Source organism: Talpa occidentalis, unplaced genomic scaffold (assembly GCF_014898055.3).
Source record: "Talpa occidentalis isolate TD23 unplaced genomic scaffold, MPIMG_talOcc4v2.1 talOcc4.9, whole genome shotgun sequence".
NCBI lineage: Eukaryota > Metazoa > Chordata > Mammalia > Eulipotyphla > Talpidae > Talpa > Talpa occidentalis.
Window position 1 is genome coordinate 31053978 of NW_023605305.1, and position 17746 is coordinate 31071723.

Sequence of the window (17746 nt, forward strand, 5' to 3'; positions counted from 1 at the left end):
ATTACTGTCTAATGTAACTCTGCAAATATTCCCATAGAGTCTTCTTTCCCTTCTCAATTAGTATCTTTTCTCTCAGAATTTAGCAACAAACTCCAACATAGTCTTTATGTCTATAATATCTAAGCACATCAAGCCCCCTACTCTCCTGTGTTCAACTTCCACAGAACTGCCTTTGATTTTCTTTTGGTTTTGCCACCTAAAAAATGAGAAAATAGTCTGCCAGAAAGAGTCCCTATAATTTGGTCCATATATACTTGTGCAATTTATCTATCATTGAGCTCCTATTTTTTATATAGCTTCATTTAGTATTCTACCTTCATATACCATCTTCATGCACTGATTCAAATTATTTCATAGTTCAGTGCCCTCTTACTATCTGTATCTGCTCATCAAACCATTCCTGGCCTTGCTTAACCACTATCTTTTCAATATGAGTTCCAATAATTGACCTTTCCTCCATAATATTCTCATATCACTTTCTTTATTCATCACTTATGACTATCACATAGCAAAGTAGTTAAACACTCTAGCAGAGAGACATGGTTAAATCTTTGCTCTATTATTCACTAAGCTGTGTAACCTTGGGAAAGTTACTTAACCCCCATGAAGTTCAACTTTAATTTACTGAGTGGATCATATACATATGCTGTCTTAAATGCATGGGAACCAGTAGAAATTCAGTGGTGAAGAAGCAAAATAACCCATGACGTTTTCAGGCCTAAGCCTCAGAGTCAACTGTGTCTACCAGAGAAGATAGTTTCTGTCAGTAGGGTGAGGTCAGAGTCTTAATAAAGGGGAAGCGGTCTCTCAGTGGATTGTCAAACCAGGAATAAGGCAATATTTAGTATTCCTTTTGGTTTTTAGGATTTTAGTATTCTCAGCAAGTAGGCCAAGAAAGAAGGAAGACTACAAGGTATGATACAAGAATGAAATCCTACCCTTGGCTCCAAAAAGTCTCCTATGCTCTTATTTCTAATAAGAATGTTCAAGAAGTACTTCCTAAAAGTAGACAAAAGTTATATGTAAAAATTTCATTTGGAAAGTAAACTAAGCAACTCCTAACCTTCACTTAACAAATATTTATTGCTGGTAAACTGTGGGTCAACATGTCATTATTGTTGTTGCTATAACAATACAAACACAGTCCCATTGTTCGGGTTCTTATCTCTTATAGAGAAGATAAGCATTAAATGAATCACTTCAAGTATTAAGAGAGTTATAAAGGAGTGATACATCCCTGGTTATCAAAGAAGCATATATTAGGACAACATTGTCTAGTGTATGGACAGAAAAGGCAACTCTTGTTACTTAGATTTGTGGACTGAATGTATGTGTCCCCCCAAAATTCCTATGTTGAAACCCTGTGCCGATGTGTCTGTACTTGGAGATAGCAGCTAGTAGAAGAGAATTAAAGTTAAACAAAGTTATAAGGATAGGGTCCTAATCTGATTAAGATTAATGTTCTGTTAAGAAGAGACAGTAGAAATCTGTTTCTCTCCCTTTCTCCTTCTCTCCATCCCTCTCTTCCGCCTTGTCATTCCCTTGTACCATGGAAAGACCATGTAAGGACAAGGTGAAAAGGGAACCAACACCAGCCAGGAAAGAACTCTCAACAAGGATTGAACCCTGCTAGAACTTTGGTCTTGGACTTTCCCACCTTCAGAGCTGAGAAAATAGATTTCTGTTGTTTAAAATATAGAATCTATGAGCATTTTATTGTAGCAGACTAAGACACTTAGCATTCTTGAAGACAAAGTAAAAACAAAGACTTGATTTTATTTTCCTAGCAAGGTAACATTGTCTCCTCCTTTCAGAATATAATGACCTTCGTTATGCAAAGCTCCTGTATATGTGAGGTTCTAGAGTTAATACTCACTATACCTTTTAAGAAAGATGCATCTATATTATCTATGTTTATATATACATATAATTTTTCTATATTGTGTATATACATAATGTGATATATATTAGTCTTATCCTTTCCCATAACAATAGGTCAAGCACTTTAAGTTTATCAGGTATCAGTAAACGCTTGCTGAGTTCATGTGAAAACTTTTCTAGCTACGGGCCTTTTCAATGTATAAAATGAACATTGAAAGTTAATAGCAATACAAACTACCCCAAATCTCCATGATTTACAAAAATAAGATTTTATTCTTAAGCTCAGAGGTTTGCTGGTTGTGGTATGGGTGTTCTATGGTAAGCTGGGCAACTCTGCTTCGAGTTCAGTTAGGCTGGGCTGAGCTCTAGGCTGAAGTTGAATCAAGATATGTGCGACATGTCTCTCTCCCACCTATTATCCCAGTAAATCTCCAGCATGCTGAAGCCAAGCCAAGTTATACAAAGTACATTTAAAGCTTCTTTTGGGAGTACTACCCATTACATTCCATTGACCAAAGAAATTTAAGTGACCAAGCCCAGAATCAAAGGAGCAGGGAAGTACATTTTACACACAGTAGTAAGGAAAGGGGGTAAAAGAAATAAATATTTGCTGAACAATAATCTGAATATTTGACTGGTGATCTCTATGTGAGAATAAAAACAAATATCCTACTCTTTGCTAGAACATGATATCTAAATGATTATCCCATACTCATAGCTCATAGTCTGGAGACAGGGCAGGGTTAGGATAGAGACATATAAGGAAATTACTATATCTATCTATATATATATGTGTAAGTATGTGTATACATACATGTGTATTTAAACACACACAATGAAATTAGTATAATAAAATCAATGGGAGAATAATTAATGCTGGTAGGAGAACATTTAATCTTTAAAGAAAAGATAGAAGTTTACCAATATGATATAGTTGGCATTCAGGGAGGGCAGAAGTCAGGGAGGGGAAAATATGTGTAAAACACAAATATGTGAAATAAGTTGGCATAATTAAATAGTGCAATTTTGGGTGTGATTAAAGCATAGAACATATAGGGGGAAATGACAGGAGATGAGATAATCAGATACAAAAGATTTTGTAAGTCAGGTCTACACATTTGGACTGAGGTGACACTAAAGAAAATTAAACAGGAGAGCAATATGTCCAAATGCTTAGAGTTACAGATCAAATAGAAAAATAGAAGAATTACCTCTAGGTTAGGGATAGGGAATGACAGGGAGAGTCCAAGCAAGAGACAATAGAGGCCTAAATCAAATGTGAGAATGAATGTGTGAAAGAATGGGGGGGGAAGGATAGTAGCAGATTTATAAAATATAATTCACTAATCTTTGTGATTGAATAAATGTGAAAGTCAGTTCTTTCTAGGTGATGAAAACTCAGCTCATTCAAATAAATCTGTAAGTTCTCAGAAACAAAAGAAAAATGTAACATTACAACTCTAAGGACCTCAGGGATTGTAACAGGAAATTAAATATTGTTTGCATCCACTCTCCACCTCTTTCATTATTCACTAATTCTCTCCTCCTGTAGACAAGTTTACATCATAAAATAGAGTAACATGGCCACAGAAAACCCCAAGTCATATGCTTCCAATTATATGAACCTAAAAGCAAAAAAAAGTTCCTCTCTATTTACAATAATCTTTAAAAACAGAAAACTCTGGAAGAAGGTTCAGATTGCTCCAACTCAACTGGGCCACATGTTCACCCATAAACCAATCTAGTGGCCAGAATACCATACATCACCCTTTATATGCTGATCCCCTTAGTTGGAATATAATCTGTTACTAATAAGTAAAGGAACAAAGATATAATCTAGCCAGCCACATCAATTTTTATCAGATCAGTTGAATCTAAAAATCAATTTTATCAGATTAGTAGAGATTAGTTGAAGGTGACAAGCTGAGAGTTCCAGCTTGGTAACTAAAAGATTATTGACACATTACCTCTAAGAAAAGAAGGTATGAAAGAAATGTCAAGTTTGAAGTATCTGTGAATTATTCAAAAGGTAGTAATAATGAGTAAACTTTTCTTTGCACAAAACTGAAAAATATATAGAATGTGTATGATAATCACAATTCATGATTTAGAAGAATATTAATTTTTTATTTCTGTATGTGAAATAAAAGCATCAATTAAAAAGTAATAAAAGTAGGAAATAAATCTTTTCATACACTAAATACTATTTGAAAATTATGTTCTAGGAGACTCTGAAGGCATTTTGGCAGAAATTTGAGTCAATTTAAGATTTCAAAAGTATTTCTTTAAATACATTTTTATAAAAGAAGAAAATAATGCTGTAACCAGGGCCCTGCAATGTGGATTACAGGACAAGATTGGTGTTCTTCTGACTGCTGCGTATGCAGCAGGACCCATTAGAAATATGTGGGTTTACCTGCCCATGCCAAAAGTGGCTGCCTATGGGCAGCCCCTCACTCGACAACAATCAGGTTGAAAGGTCCAAACAGGAGGTATCTGGGGTGGGGGCCTGTAAGGAAAATGGAGTATGTCAGATTTCGTTACTCACATGTGATAACTTGCAAAAAGCACTTGGGAGCTTGAGTTCAGGGCACACAGCCATTCTATGACTACAGATAAAAAGCCAGGGAACAAGGGGCATGTGCATATATAAATACGGACACCTAAGCCGAAAAGCGAAGAATAAAGGAGAGATTCACAGGGTCTAGGAGGCTCAGTTGCTGGCTTTGTGCCTTACTGACTGCTGTCTGCCTATGTGTCTGGTCTCCTGATTCAGCATTAAAGACATGATAGAGATACTGAAGTCTCCAAAATGCTCTTTCTGTCTGCCCAAATCAACAATGAACCTGCCTGGCCTGGAATGGCTGCACAACAGGCCCTATAAGTGGACATATGGAAGCAAAGGAGTGATCACCAGATCCCAAAATGTTGATCCCCAGTCCAGACCAGCCTCACTCTGTACCTGACATCAGAAAGAAGAAAGAAGGAGGATGAAGCCTTAGTAGCCGACCTCTGAAGAGAGAGAAGCTAAAGAGTTTTACAGGGACAGTGAGTCTGGGCCTGTCTCTGGTCTTGCTGCAATTACCTGAGAAGAACATCTAAGATCCTGGGTCTGGTGTCTTAAAGAGCTATACATGGGATCATGTCCACCTTTTGGTGCTGCTGCCTTTGCTGTTGTCAATTCCAGCACCTGGTGCTGTTCATCTGAACTTTTATACTGTTGTTGCAGGCTGCTGCGCATCTCAGAGGCCCCACCTGTGAGTGCCTCCAGCCACTACACACTCCAGGCCCTAGTTGGAAGGACAGCCCCATCTTGGAAGAACAGCCTTTTGTTTGGGACTTCTAAACATTGTGACACTATCTAGGATGAGACACCTGGCCACTTATGACCTTATACTTCTTTGCTTCCCCTATTTGTTAAATAAACCCCATTATTGATGTTCCCTGAACCTGAGTGGTCTTGCAACTGTGCACACAGATGAGAACTCAGAGACAGTGACCTGTCTTCTATTGGGCACTATCATGGGATGACCGTAGTACCTCTAGAGCCCTGCTTCAAAGCTACATCATAGGTAGATACTATATATATATATACACACACACACATACATACACACACAATATATATACCAGATATACAGATATACAATAAATATATAGACAATATATATACCAGATATATCTACCACATTAAGATATACTGTCCTATTAATAATTTAGTCTGAGATTAATAAACGATAAAGCTTTCTACTTTCTGAGTATCAGAAGCACTAGTCACTAACAGAAAATTTGGTTGAGTCCATCTTAGAAATCAATAGTCCAAATCTTCTGAAACAATTTGCAGGCATCTAATAAAATTTTCAAGTATTTGAAACTATAGAGGTTCTACTAAGTCAACTTAAACATTTTGACTTCTTAATATCTATAACCATATTCTCCAATGTTAAATCATGTTGCCTGAAACTCTCCATTTTGTGGTTCAACTAGATATTTATAGCAATGGGGAAGAAAAAAAATGTACTGGCAATGTTTTGCATAGCCACTCAAATCAAATCTGACAATTACCTTGATGCAAGAATAAATAATAAAACTTGAGTGCTTTATTAGCCCCAAAGTAATTTTCAAGTTGCATAAAATGTTCCTTCTTTCCATATATAAAAGTACTTTACCTCTCCTGCCCTATACATTTAGTCTTCATAAAATATTCAACATGTTGTTTCCAATGTCAATAAAATGTATCTGTTACTGGAAAAGGGAAAATCCATTTTGCAAAATGGTAGGGAGATTACCTAGCATAACCATAATTATCATTTTTTAAAAGACACAGAAAGAGAGATGTTAAGCAATGTGAAGATCTTCTTAAGTCACACACAGTGTTTTCCTACAGAGGATTTTAAGATGAGAAATAGACCTTGAGGGTCTTAGACAGGCCTGAAGCAATATAAAAAAAGGTCAAACATTCTACTAAAAGCACTGCTATCTTCAGAACAACAACTTATCAGTCAGCTAGCAGTGCCTCCTTATTTACAGCTATTGGTCCCAGAGGAAGTGCACTTGAGAGTGGGCCATGATTACTTTGTAATGAGTTTGCCAGGAATGATACAGGAAACAAATTTGTAACAATGTGCCATTCCCAGCTCAGAAACTTTAGCATAGACTTTTTCTCTTCGTAAGAAAGAAGAAGGAGGGATACAAAAGAAGAAGGAGGAAAAGTAGAAACAGAGAAAGGAGATCCAAAAACAGTTATTTTCAATTAAACTCCTAATAGGCAGCCAAGAAGGGCCCTGAAGAATACTGAGTTGCAAGAACAGTTTGGAAGATTCAGGGATTATGCAGTAATACTAACCGTTCTCAACTCAGGGGCATTACCCCAAAGTAGTTCCATAAAATGGTGAGTTCAAGGAGCAGATTTATACCTTCAAATACTTTTTCTTAAAAAAAAAAAAAAGCCCTATACCTCTCACAGACTTGTAACAACAACAACAAAAAAGTTCAATGCTTTCCTATACACCTAGGTGCCTCCATATTGTGTGTTCACTTATAGGAGTTTAATCTGCCTCTCTTCATTTAAAAAAAAAAAACAAAAAAACGGTGCACCATGGTAAGTGGAGGAGGGTAAAGAATTAAACCTTATCTAAGAGCTGTCAATAAATCTATTGTTGGAAATGCATGTGAATAGAAGTAGCAGAGGCAATCTTTGTCTTTTAAAGAGGCAGTTTTTCAAAAATAGAATTACACAAAGTGCTCCTCTGTTTTTGTCAATAAGCTGCCAGGTTTTGAAATACTATTTTTCATCCAAACAATAAAAATCTTGACAAGTAAGCAACAGAAAATCACTAATACACTTGCAGCTGCATTTCAATCTATACAAATTTTTAAACAAAAACAACCAAAGAACAGCCTGGCCTCATAAAATTATTTCACCATTCTGGCCTCAAGTCCAAGATAATTAAGAAACAGGATTTTGTATTTCCACTTAAAATTGTTAATAAGTATTCAAAGAAAAAAAATGAAAATCCAAATGATAAGATGGAGTAAAGAATTACATGTGAATTTCAAGAGCTGAATTTAGGGAAAGACATTTTTTTCCAACTTCATACTTGAGATTAACAAAAGAAAGTCTTCAATTCTTTTATTTCTGAAAAATGTTTGTGTGGAAAGGGGGAAAAGGGCATAGAATTTGATCAGAAGATTCAGGTCTAAATATATAGAAAGTGTAGTTGAAAGGAGAGAGGTTGTCAAACTATGATAAAGACATGAGCTAAGACAGTTGTATTGAGCACTGGGGAAAAAATGCATATGTGGTACATATTTCTGTAGACAGAATTAATGAGATTTATTAAGAAGTGAAGGTAAGTGAGGGCCTCCCTGGTGGTGCAGGCAGTTGAGCGCAGTGCTATGAAGCTGTCCACAGCCTCTGCAGTGCCGGTTCAATCTCCGCAGCCTCGGAGATGCCCACATGGCGTGTCAGACCTCTCCTGTCTCGCCCACTGCTCCCCTCAGCAGTGTACTTATCAATCTGCCTGTTCTGTTCCCTGCTCTGTCTCTGGTGAATCCGCTCACCCTCCTGTGCATCTGGACTGTACCCCAGTTCTTGTATAAATAAGTAAATCTTAAAAAAAAAAAGTGAAGGGAGGGGCGGAGCAACATGGCGGCGAGGAGACGCTGTGAGTAAGATCTCCCATTAAAAAAAGTTAATAGGGAGGAAAAGCGGCAGGTCCCAGTGAGAACTGGGACACGGAAGACAAACGGACGACTCCAGCAAACTGCCCGAAGAAGAAAGTTGCCATAAAAGAGGACTAGAAGGGAGGAAAGCGCAGAACCCTGCTCCCCTCCCCCATCCACAAAGTCGGCACTCCCGACCCGCAGAGAGGAGGGAAAAAACAAACTAAAACGACCAACAAGAACAAACTACGCAGCAAGCGGGACTGTGAGTGGAAAGGAACTATTGCAGCCACCACACCCCGTGAACGGGAGCTGTGGAGAACCCTGCAGGATTCGCCGTGGCGGTGAGCCAACGGCTCTGGGCGCCATTAGAGAAAAACAAAGACACCAGGAGACCTGCACACAGCCCGGGCTGCTGGTAAGCTTGTGCAGAAAAACGGTGCGCTTGGCGTGCTTGAAAAGCAAACGCGGATCGGGATCCCGGCTGCCCAAGTCCCCACGCCTGCGACCTAGGCTTGCGGGGAGACGCGCGGAGGCCCTCACTGGGGTGAAAGTCCCTCACTGAGTGAGCAGGAACCAGGCGCCCAGGCACGGGAGCGGGGTGCAAAAGGCGCAATTCCCACGCCACTGAACTGGGCTACAGCCCGCGTCCTGGACCTGAGGGCTTTGGAACTTAGACCCGGGGCACGAAATTCGGGGCGTGGGTTCTCCACGACAGTGGGGCACAAGGCAGGCACAGCACCCCAAAGCCGTTGAGGTTTACCCTACCATTCTCGCTCTATTCCCTGCCCCACGGGGGTGGGGGGGGTTGAAAAACAGCCCCCCAAGGACAATAGGAGAGATCTCTGGCGCCACCTAGCGACCAGAAAAAAAGTCACTAACACCCCATAGAACAGGGAAATTTCTTAAGAAAAGACTTCTTGAAAAGGGCAAAAGGCTTCTGGAGGACCCAGTGGCCAGCTGGGAAGATAGCCCACGCCAGGCCCCTTCCGAACAGCAGTCTGAGCCCACAGAGGGAGCGGGCACCCACGTCCGGGGCAGACTGGGCACGCAGAAGAGTGTGCCTGAAACCGGATGCGCAGGGACTGCGTCCCACTTCGCCATTTTAGAACAGGGGCATTTCTTCAGTAAAGACTGCCTAAAACCAGCAGAAAGCTCCCCCAGAAGCCAGAGATGGTTCCTGGAGGAGCCAGACGGGAGCAGAGAAGTTCACCCAAGATGCCAGCCAGTCCGAGCAACACAGTGTCCCAATGCATACGACAAATTAGAAAACAGACAGTAGGAAGTAGAAGAACCACACGTAACCTAACAACTCCTCAGGAAAGAAGCACACCACAAAAAGAAAATCACCCTCCAGATTGCAACGACAGTAACTTGGAAGAACTTCTGAGCCTTCCAGAAAGAGAATTTAAAATTGCCGTGATTAAAAAAGTGACAGAAGTCTTAAAGGAAAACAATGATCAGAAGAAGGAAATTGAGTCCCTAAAGAGGGGAAACAATGGTGAGAAGAATGAAATTGAGTCCCTAAAGAGGGAAGTAAAAGAAATGCAAGAGATCAAAGAATTAATGGAGGAACTAAAGAATTCTGGGAAAAGCAATGAAAGCAGAATAGATGAAATGGAAGAACGAATAAGTACACTTGAAGACACAGAAATAAAAAGAACCAAAACAGAAAAGGAAAGAGAAGTACGAAGGAAAAAGAACGAAGAAAGACTTCGGGAACTATCTGACTCCATGAGGAAAGGAAATATAAGAGTTATAGGAATTCCAGAAGGAGAGGAGAGAGATGTAGGAACAGAGAAAATATTCCAGGAGATAATTGAAGAGAACTTCCCAAATGTGAAGAAGGAGCTGAAAATTGATAAACAAGAAGCAAGAAGAACACCAAACTTCCACGACGAAAGGAAAAACACAGCAAGACACATAATAGTAAAGCTCCCAAGAATCCAGGACAAGGAAAAAATAATGAAGCTGACAAGAGGGAAGAAACACATAACATTCAAAAGAAAACCAATCAGGCTGACATCAGACTTCTCTGAAGAAACACTATGGGCAAGGAGAGAGTGGAGGGACATAGTCAACAGACTCCAAGAAAACAGATGCCAACCAAGAATACTCTATCCTGCAAAGCTCTCCTTCCTCTATGAAGAAAGAATAAGGACCTTCCCAGACAAAGAGAAACTCCAGAATTTCATTACGACTAAACCCCCACTCCAAAAAATACTACAAGGAATCCTAAAGCCAGAACCTCAGAGGGACGAATAATAACGAAAGAAGACCAAAAAAAAAAAAAGTTATTAAAAGAATAAATAAATAAAATCAAAGGAAAGACAAACAAAATGGCAAATACAGATGCTAACATATCAATATTAACTCTAAATGTAAATGGACTAAACTCTTCAATAAAAAGACACAGAGTTGCAGCCTGGATTAAGAAACAAAACACAACCTTTTGCTGTCTCCAGGAAATACATTTAGCTACAAAAGATAAAAATAGGCTCAAAGTTAAAGGATGGAAAACAATCCTACAAGCAAATGGACCAAAAAAGAAAGCAGGAACAGCTATACCTATATCAGATAAAACAGACTTCAAACTCAAAAAAATAAAAAGAGACCCCAATGGTCACTACATTATGATCAATGGGACAATACTTCAAGAAGAAATAACACTCATTAACATATACTCACCAAATGAAGGAGCACCAAAATATATCAAACAACTGTTGTCCTCTCTGAAAACAGACATCAGAGAAAACACATACATAGTGGGAGACTTCAACACACCACTATCAACAATGGATAGATCAACAAGACAAAAAATAAGTAAAGAAACTAAAGCTCTAAATAAGGACCTAGAGCATTTGGGCTTAACAGACATCTATAGAACACTAAACCCAAAAAAAACGGAGTACACATTTTTCTCAAACGCACACGGATCATTCTCCAGGATCGATCACATACTGGGGCACAAGACAAACATCAACAGATACACCAAGATTGAAATCATACCAACCATCTTTTCTGACCACGAAGGCATAAAACTAGAAATAAACCATAAAAAGAAGGCAAGGAACTATCCTACCTCATGGAGATTAAAAACCACACTACTGGAAGACCACTGGACTAACGAGGAGATCAAAGAAGAAATTAAAAAATTCTCTGATGTCTGTTTCTTAATCCAGGCTGCAACTCTGTGTCTTTTTATTGAAGAGTTTAGTCCATTTACATTTAGAGTTAATATTGATATGTTAGCATCTGTATTTGCCATTGTTTGTCTTTCCTTTGATTTTATTTATTTATTCTTTTAATAACTTTTTTTTTTTTTTGGTCTTCTTTCATTGTTATTCGTCCCTCTGAGGTTCTGGCTTTAGGATTCCTTGTAGTATTTTTTGGAGTGGGGGTTTAGTCGCAATGAAACTCCGGAGTTTCTCTTTGTCTGGGAAGGTCCATATTCTTTCTTCATGGAGGAAAGAGAGCTTTGCGGGATAGAGTATTCTTGGTTGGCATCTGTTTTCTTGGAGTCTGTTGACTATGTCCCTCCACTCTCTCCTTGCCCGTAGTGTTTCTTCAGAGAAGTCTGATGTCAGCCTGATTGGTTTTCCTTTGAATGTTATCTGTTTCTTCCCTCTTGTCAGCTTCATTATTTTTTCCTTGTCCTGGATTCTTGGGAGCTTTACTATTATGTGTCTTGCTGTGTTTTTCCTTTCGTCGTGGAAGTTTGGTGTTCTTCTTGCTTCTTGTATATCAATTTTCAGCTCCTTCTTCTCATTTGGGAAGTTCTCTTCAATTATATCCATGAATATTTTCTCTGTTCCTACATCTCTCTCCTCTCCTTCTGGAATTCCTATAACTCTTATATTTCCTTTCCTCATGGAGTCAGATAGTTCCCGAAGTCTTTCTTCATTCTTTTTCCTTCGTACTTCTCTTTCCTTTTCTGTTTTGGTTCTTTTTATTTCTGTGTCTTCAAGATTACTTATTCGTTCTTCCATTTCATCTATTCTGCTTTCATTGCTTTTCCCAGAGTTCTTTAGTTCCTCCATTAATTCTTTGATCTCCCGCATTTCTCTTACTTCCCTCTTTAGGGACTCAATTTCCTTCTTCTGATCTATCACTTTTTTAATCATGGCAATTTTAAATTTTCTTTCTGGAAGGCTCAGAAGTTCTTCCAAGTTGCTGTCGTTGCAATCTGGGGAGTGGTTTTCTTTTTGTGGTGTGCTTCTTTCCTGAGGAGTTTTTAGGTTGCGTGTGGTTCTTCTACTCCCTACTGTCTGTTTTCTAATTTGTCGTATGCGTTGGGACACTGTGTTGCTCGGACTGACTGACATCTTGGGTGAACTTCTCCGCTCCCCTCTGGCTCTTCCAGGAGCCATCTCTGTCTTCTGGGGGAGCTTTCTGCTGGTTTTAGGCAGTTTTTACTGAAGAAATGTCCCTGTTCTCAAATGGCGAAGCGGGATGCAGTCCCTGCGCCTCCGGTTTCAGGCACACTCTTCTGCGCACCCGGTCTGCCCCGGACGTGGGTGCCTGCTCCCTCTGTGGGCTCAGACTGCTGGTCAGAAGGGGCCTGGCGTGGAATAACTTCCCGGCTGGCCACTGGGTCCTCCAGAAACCTTCTGTCCTTTTCAAGCAGTCTTAAGAAATGTCCTGTTTTATAGGGTGTTAGTGACTTTTTTTTTCCTGGTCGCTAGGTGGCGCCAGAGATCTCTCCTATTGTCCTTGGGGGGCTGTTTTTCGCCTCCCCCCACCCCGTGGGACAGAGAACAGAGCGGGAATGGTAGGGTTCACCTCAACAGCTTTGGGGTGCTGTGTCTGCCTTGTGCCCCACTGTCGTGGAGAAACCACGCCCCGAATTTTCGTGCCCCAGGTCTCAGTTCAAAGCCCTCAGTTCCAGGACGCGGGCTGTAGCCCAGTTCAGTGGCGCTGGAATGGCGCCTTTTGCACAGCTCCCGTGCCTGGGCGCCTGGTTCCTGCTCACTCAGGGAGGGACCTTCACCTCAGTGAGGACCTCCGCGCGTCTCCCCGCAAGCCTAGGTCGTCTCCCCGCAAGCCTAGGTCGTCTCCCCGCAAGCCTAGGTCGCAGGCGCGGGGACCTGGGCAGCCGCGATCCAGGTCTGCACTTGCTTTTCAAGTGCACCGAGCGCGCCGCGTTTCCGCGCCAGCTTACCGGCAGCCTGGGCTGTGTGCGCGTCTCCCGGGGTCTTTGTTCTTCTCTAATGGCGCCCGGAGCCGTTCGCTCACCGCCGCGGCGGATCCTGCAGGGTTCGCCTCAGCTCCCGTTCACGGGGTGTGGTGGCTGCAATAGTTCCTTTCCACTCACAGTCCCGCTTGCTGTGTTTGTTCTTGTGGGTCGTTTTGGTTTGTTGTTTCCTCCTCTCTGCCGGGCGGAGAGTGCCGCCTCTGTGGGCGGGGGAGGGGAGCAGGGTTCTGCGCTTCCCTCCCTTCTAGTCCTCTTTTATGGCCACTTTCTTCTTCGGGCAGTTCGCTGGCGTCACCCGTTTATCTTCCGTGTCCCAGTTCTCACTGGGACCTGCCGCTTTTCCTCCCTATTCACTTTTTTTAATGGGATATCTTACTGGCCAGGGCAATTAACTTTTTAACAGAAAAAGGATGTTAATTACCATTTTCCATCACAGATACCCAAATGGTCCATAAACACCTAAAAAGACATTCAACATCATTAATCAATGGATAAATGTAAATCAAAAGGAAAATAAGCTATGACACATAAAGAGAGTTATGATCAAAAAGAGACAATTGCAAGTGTTCATGAGGACCTAAAGACATTAGAACCTCCCCTCGTATATTGATGCTAAGAATGTAAAATTTTGCATCTAGTTTGGAAAACAATCTGGCAGTTTCTCAAAAAGTTAAATAAATGTAGAGTCACTATGTGAACCAACAATTCCATTCCTAAGTATCTATATTTTGAGGAAAATTCATATTCATTTAAAAACTTATACATGAATATTCACAGCAACATTATTCTGCATGGCCAAAAAAAAATAACAAATGTCCATCAATAAATGGATGGATAAAATGTGGTAAATCAGCACAACAGAATATTATTCAGACATAAAAATGAAAGCAGCAACAATTCATACTACAGCATAGTTGAATCTTAAAAATCTACTGTAAATGAAAGGAGCCAGACACAAACATTATGTTACTCTATTCATATGAAATATCTGGAATAGGGCCTCCACAGTGGCGCAGCAGGTTGAGCACAGCGCTGTGAGGCTGCCCACAGCCTCTGCAGCGTGGTTCAATTCCCAGCCGGCCAGAGAGATACCCATATGGCCCAGCAGACCTTTCCTGACTCACTCGCTTCCCTCAGCAGTGTATTTCGGTCAATCTGCCTATTTTGCTCCCCACTCTGTCTCTGGTGAATTCTCTCACCCTCCTGCGCCTGTGGCCTATATACCCCAGTTCTTGTATAAATAAAAATAAATCTTTAAAAAAAAAGAAGTATCTGAAATAGGTAAATTTATAAAGACAAAGAATAAATTAGTGGTTGCCAGAGGCTGGGAGGATCACAGAATGATTGGTAATGAGTACAGAATTCCTTTTTGGGGTGATGAAAATTATACTGGAATTAGACTGTGGTGATAGTTGCTCCTTGTAAATATACTAAAAACTACTAAATTATATGCTTTAAGTGGTTTAATTATATCTCACTAAACACCAATTGAAAAAGTCAAACAAGAAAGATAAAGTCATTGGTGTAGAAGAACCAAGATCAGATTCTGCATAGTATTCCACAACTTGTTAATAAGAATGGCTAATATGTTAATAATGTTGTGTTATGCACTCTGCCAAGTAACTAATCTTTAACACATATATTGTCTTTAATTCTCACAAAAATCTTGAAAAACAGGTTTCACTTCTACATGAATATATCCAGACTACTCACGAATTTCACTGCCATCAACCTGATCCAAGCCATCATCATGTCTAATGAGGACTACCGCAATGGCCTCCTTCTACATTTCCCTCTCTTCGGGCTTTCTCAAGCAAATCAAATCATTCATTCTACTGCTCCACCCAAAACATCCACCAGCTCTCCATTTTTCAAAGTAAAAGCCAAGATCTTTACTACATATGATCTACCCAAGACTGTAAGATATGCCACCTCTCTTGTACCTCTACCTCTATGAACAACTAGGCACCTCTCCTCCTCTTGAGTTGTAGTGTCCTAGTATCACTCCAGAAACTAATTACAGTTTTTCCAACCCCTTTCCATCATGTCATCCCTCTTGATCCATCCATCTGTCATTCTGCGGTTATTATCTTTGTTTAGGTGTAATCAGCTTGCAAATACGTGGATTTGGCAAGTCTCGTTTGTCATCGTGCTGGACTCCCCTATCTCTGCAATATTATACTGTCTGCCTAGAATTCCTGAACTTATTGATCTAGCTGGAATTTTTATATTTCTCCATAAATATTCAAATGAAATATCAGTTCTTTTAGACAGCCTTCTCAATGATAACAACCCACTTCCAAGTCAATTAGCTTTTTGCTGTAGCTCTTGGAACTCCATGCCTACCACTATCATGTATTTTAATCATCAATTTACATGTCTCTCTAAGTTCTCAAAAGAATCATGTCTGTTTCTTCCCCATAATATCAGAACTTAACATTTGCCTGGCACATAATGGCACTCAGACAATTCTGGATACATGACAAATGAACTAGAACTGCTGGAGGCATGTGGCTATCTCTCTCATTCAGTCAGCCAATAGCTATAAATCCAGGTGCCTGAAATCCTGTCATCACAAGTTGTCAGTAGAAGGGCATATATGAGAGATATCCATTTCTCCTTTCCTCACCTATTGCCTCATTTCTTCGTCGTTTCAGGACCAATCAGGTCATCTCCCCCAACTTCCACATCTCTTAAGTATTTCTAAAACAGATTTATTGTAAAAAAAAACACAAAAATGTACAAGTCTCAAAGTCATCCTATAAATTCTCCCAGATGAAATTATTGCCTGGCATTAGCAGTGTTACAATCTTAAATTTGAGCCTGATCATCTCCTGTTTTCTTTTAAAAAAAAAATTTATTTTCTATTTATACCATAGCTGGGGTACAGGCTAGAGGCATGGGAGGGTGAGAAGATTCACCAGAGACAGAATGGGGAGCAGAACAGGCAAACAGACTGAAAGCACTGCTGAGGGGAACAGCCAGCGTGACAGGAGAGGTCTGCTGCGCCATGTGGGTATCTCCCTGGCCATCCAGGAATCGAACCTGTGCTACAGAGACTACAGACAGCTTCACAGCCCTGTGTTCAACCCGCTGTGCTACCAGGGAGGCCTCATCTCTTGTTTTCTGTGACTGTTGCAGACTATTTGAATTAGGTGGCACCTCTGGGTTCAAAGAAGTCACAGCTAACATAGCTTTGATTTCCCATGAGTGAAAGAGACCAGCTCTGCTCCATGAAAACCACAGCCTGGTTGCCACTAAAATCTCATCTTGGAGTACCTGACACTGCTTGTAGCTCTGTTTCTTTGTCTCATACATCTTTTGGTTCAACACATTTCACATAATAACTACTATTAAATAGTAGTTATATATTATGTATTACAATAAATAGTAGTTATAGACATGTGATTTATATCACATGATTATAATTGTGCATGTATATGCTATATAAAATAGTAATATAGTACATATACATGTATGTTATATAATGTAAATATATGTACATTCGAACATATACAATGCTTATTCAATCTTCAGAACAGACCAAATGATGTTATGTCTTTTACTACTCAACTTTTACTAATAAGGAAAATGAAACAGAATCGCAAAGATTGGAATCCATTGGTAAGGCTCTCTGTATGTTTCACCAAAATGCTATGTATGAAATCAAAAGCATGGCCATTGTTTTCAACTGATTGTGTACATATGTATCTAAGTTATCATTTCTCACCATAGGTCATGAGAATGCCTTTTAGTAGCCCAGTTCGAAGTCCCTTTATAGCTCTCAGTAGAAGGCAATCCTGGATCCCTACCTTTGTATCCACTATTGTTAGTAAATGTTACTTCTTGGTTGCCAAAGGAGCTGCCTCTTTTGATGCAAATCTTGGGATTTCAGTATTTCTATCCCGGACTAAATATCATAGCCACATCCTTAAACTGTCTTCTTTCTAAAACTGGCAAGAAAATGCTTTATATGTGGTACTAGGGTAACTGGGATTATCAAATCAGAAATGGTCACTCTCATTTTAATAATTTGATCTCTTTCCCAGCAGTCACCAGAATTATCTTTGTAAAATGTAACTTCAATTTATCCCCAATTTATGTAAAATCATTTAGTGACTTTCCTTTAAGATAAAATCCAAACTGTTGCAAAATCTCAAACACTACTGAGAGGACATTACATGATGAGGACCCTGTCTATGATACTAGCCTCATTTGGTGCTGCTATCCTACTGGTATAACATCAATCTGCTAACCTCAAAAATAACTAAATTATCTCCATCTCAAGGCTTTTTTTAATATTTTTTCTCCATCTGAACTACTCTTCCTCACTACTCTCTAAATGACTAACTTCCACTGCATTTTCAAGATTTAGTTTAAATATCACTTCATCAGTGATATTTTATGTCTTCTCTGACCCTTCTAATCTCTCATCAGCATTGCTCCAAAAACATTAAACTTTTCATACACAAGACTTCATTACTATTTTGTAACCATGTTTTGTAT

General features: G+C 39.9%; 1 protein-coding gene and 1 pseudogene across 9 annotated transcripts in view; one reads left to right on the top strand and one right to left on the bottom strand.

Moving 5' to 3' along the window:
* LOC119235247 (AGBL carboxypeptidase 4) overlaps positions 1 to 17746 on the bottom strand; it is a 940458-nt gene that overhangs the window by 819474 nt on the left and 103238 nt on the right. The window contains exon 1 of one of the 9 annotated variants that reach the window (XM_054691781.1): positions 4298 to 4312. The exons of the other annotated variants lie outside the window; for them this stretch is intronic. The gene's annotated coding sequence lies outside the window, so the exon portion shown is untranslated. Of the gene's footprint in view, positions 1 to 4297; positions 4313 to 17746 lie in introns of those variants that run through there. 9 annotated transcript variants of the gene reach the window in all.
* The window catches only part of LOC119236756 (V-type proton ATPase subunit D-like), a 38791-nt pseudogene continuing 35975 nt past the window's right edge, over positions 14931 to 17746 (top strand).